The following is a 3,527-nucleotide window of genomic DNA, read 5'->3' on the forward strand; positions in this document are numbered from 1 at the left end:
TTTGATAGGCTGCTTCTTTCTTTAAGAAACGATACTGATTTTGAAAATACACTGAGTTGCCTCCTATCAGCAATCTCGTAATAATTTTGACTATTGAGCTGGCATATTGGTTGTGCAAAACACCTGTCTAGAAATACTAAAAAAGAAGCAGGCGAGATGGAATCGGCAGCAATTCCTTTGTAATTAGCATGCTGAGCAGCCTTGGGAAATTTGCCCTTTTGAATCTGCAATGGGAATATTTGAGCTGGGGGAAAATAAGCCAGATAATTTCAGTTGCAATACAGAAAATAGAGATTTAGATAGAAATAGCCCCTATGAATATGAAAAAGCCCCCATGAATGGCAGGGAATCCCTTAATATATTTGTATTTATTAAAGTTCCGGTCTGGATATGAACTGAATGTTATTCTGGTATTCACAGACTGTCCGTTTGCAGTGCCCATCTCTGTCTCAAAAAAGATGTAACAAATAGAGGTTTAGAAGGTGTAATGAAGCTTTCAGGCAGATGTGAAGAAAGGGTGGAGAGAGAGGTTTATTGGTGTTTGAGAGGCAGTGCCCACAGCAGAACAGCCCCAGAAAAATGGGAGCTGGAAAGAGCACAGTGGGGAATGGGAAAGACCTTTGTTTGTGTTGGATGTGGCAACCTCTGACCAACTTTTTTTGACTGCTGTCAAAAAAAAGCAGAATCCTGGGCACTCCAGCTGTCTGACCAGAAGAATTGCAGCCAAAGATGGCAATAACTACAGTTCTACCTAGTCACAGCACTAAGATCAGTCCAAAGCACACTGCCAAAGCTGCTTTGCTGGAGGTGTAAGGTCTCTCTTCCATCTGCAGCCTCTCCATGAGAGACTTCATCATATTAGGGAATCACCCTGGGGAATGGAAACTCTGGGTTCTTCCTGCCCACCTGAAGCCCAAGCATGTAGAATGGAAAGTCGCCCATTTCGGAGAGAATGTTCCAACCACCGAGCTGCCAGGTTCTCAAAATGCTTTTTTTTTGCCTCCCTTTGTAACATGGCTGCTGGAAGTAGCTCGGAGGAGAGTAAACAAAGAATCTTCTCCTCCATAGCTTCTGTACTGCTTCTGCCATCTGGCTGGGAACTGCTGCAGGGACCTGTGGGCATACACCAGCTTCTCTTTTTATCTCTCCCAGCATGTCAGGAAGGGACATAATTTTACCAGCTGTGTCACCCTGGAGATTATGCATATGCTTTTTACATTTTGGAGCAATGTTACCAGTAAATTCCTGTTGGTAAGGGATGAACCTGACCTGTGGAAATGCTGTTGATGCAGTGCTTATAAAAGCACATGCACAGCTGGGCAGAGGGAACGTGTGTCTCGCCGTGGGAATAGCTATCTAATGCTGTTAGTTTTGATGCCAGTACTAAATGCAAAGCATGAGTAATTTTGCAGCTTAATGTTCAATACTAAACAGTAAATGAAAGGTCAGTCCCACATGTTAACTGTCATGGAATAGTAAACACTACTTTAATTGCTTCATGCAGCCAGCTTGGATTTTTGGTGTGTCTGTTGTCATGTTTTGAGCAGCATGGTCCAGAGCCTTGTCCTGATTACCTCCCCCCAGTCAAATGACAAAACCTCAAATTAAAGGATAAACTTTCTGCCTGGGCTTTTCAGGCAGCGTACTGGGAGTTTGTGATTTGAATGCTGAAAAGCCACGCTGGGGAAGACATCGGGGCCGTTTCTTGGTCTGATTGGTTCCACAGTCCAGGTTGGGTGTAAGTTTGCATTTTCTTGAGGTTTTCCTTTCTTGCTGTTTGTTTTTGAATTGCAGAAGTTGAGCAGCTCTTGCTGCAGGTTCATAGAGCTGTTTCTGTTTTCTGAGTAGTTCAACGTAGGCCTTGTGTTATGTGTTGTAAACCCACGTTTCAGATATTTAGTAATTTTTTGGTCATCAAACCTCAAAGGAAGATTTGTTTCATGCAGTTATTCAGGGCAAATGTGTGAACAAAAGAGAAAGCTGGGAGGTTACAACTTAATTTACTGCATTACAGAAATTATGCAAGGAGAAGCTCCAACATTTTGTATAGTGTTGCTCATAATGTTGCCCATAAGGGCTCATTCGTATCCTGGGTTTCTAAACAAGAGGGTGATGGAAGCCTTACAAATGCAGTCCAGTTGTATCAACTTGTTCTCATCCTCAGCTGTTCTCCAAAAGTATCACTTTGCTGACCATGGTCACCAGCAGGTGTTTTGAGGCATCTGTTTTCCTCTAATGCAGCTGTGCCAGTTGTTTCCTCAGGAGCCAGGGATGGCTGGGGTAAGTCTTGACTGTGCCAGAAGAAAATTTATAGGAAAATTTCCTTAGCAACTTCCTGAGATTGACACAGTCCTTTAGAATTTGGTGAGAAGCCTGTGATCTGACCGTGGGTCAGTAATCACTTTGGTCAGGAATGGTGAGGTGACAGTGAGGGATGTGACTATGTGGTGTTTAGGTGGGAGTGAAAGTGCCTCTAAGGACATTAAGTGCCTATGTCAGTTACAGGTTTTAACAAAAAAGTTGCCCTGCTTTACAGACCCATCTTTGCCTGTCCTGAGCAGTGAAAACTGCCACCAGTGAACCTGAGAGAGAAGAATATGCTTTTTCCCCTCATCCTTACTCGTCCTTTGCACAAATGCATAGGAGTCCAAACTAAGGACAGTTAATCCTGCTCTTGGAACCAGGACTATTTATAGGCTGGTTTTGTACTGAAAGACTCCAATGTTTTCTTTTTAAAAACAAATGCTTGTTCTGTGCTGCATGTCAAGTACAATCATTGCTGAATGAACTGACATGCAAAGCCAAGTTCTCAGCTGCACTGGCACAGCTCCATCAATTTCCAGGGTATGTGGCAGTTCATGCTGGTGGGGAATTAGGCCTTCTGGGTTTGAAAGGGATGAAATTGTTCAGACCTTACTTCTTTTCTAACGTCATAGAGGTAAAAAAATTCCTACACTGTGCAACAAGTAAGAGCAGCACTCTGTGGAATCTGCTTTTCCCTCTTTCACCACTGATGAAAACTGTCATCATTTTCTGTGATTTACAGTGTGTGCTTTTTATATCAACTCTTCATGAGGAATGACTTATGAGAATCACATCTGGCAGATCAGATTAATAATGATGCAAATGCAAAATGTTGGCCACTGATGAGCTTGTTATCATAAATGCTTGCCACGATCTTGCATATATATTTTTTTTTTTTGCCCAGTATTCCTGCTCTTGTAGGAAATTCAGCTGAGGATTTGTGTGGGAGCTCTGCCTGTTCTGATTAAACTGGAGAGAGAGAAATAATACTGCATTGTGTGGTTTCAGCCTCCTCTTACCAGCCAGCTTTCTCAAGTGAGTAAAAAGCAAAAATTCAGCTGGAGCAGTGGCTTGAAGAAGATGAATTGAAAGATCCTAGAGACTGATGTTTCGAGGATGTGAATGGATGTAGTGATGTATCCACTGTGATGATAAGTGGTGTAGGAAAAGATAGACATGTAGGATTGTGTAAGAAATAAGTGTAGAAATGCAGAGTTAGGAAA

The 3,527-nt window shown here is 42.4% G+C and overlaps 1 long non-coding RNA gene across 1 annotated transcript; it reads left to right on the top strand.

The window, feature by feature from the left end:
- Positions 1-1,634: 1,634 nt before the first annotated feature.
- On the top strand, positions 1,635-3,291 carry LOC139797412 (uncharacterized). Its single transcript, XR_011726460.1, has 2 exons — positions 1,635-1,738; positions 3,209-3,291. It is a non-coding gene; the product is annotated as an uncharacterized lncRNA (long non-coding RNA).
- Positions 3,292-3,527: the final 236 nt, after the last annotated feature.

The sequence above is a fragment of the Heliangelus exortis genome, chromosome 6 (assembly GCF_036169615.1).
Source record: "Heliangelus exortis chromosome 6, bHelExo1.hap1, whole genome shotgun sequence".
NCBI classification, from domain to species: Eukaryota; Metazoa; Chordata; class Aves; order Apodiformes; family Trochilidae; genus Heliangelus; species Heliangelus exortis.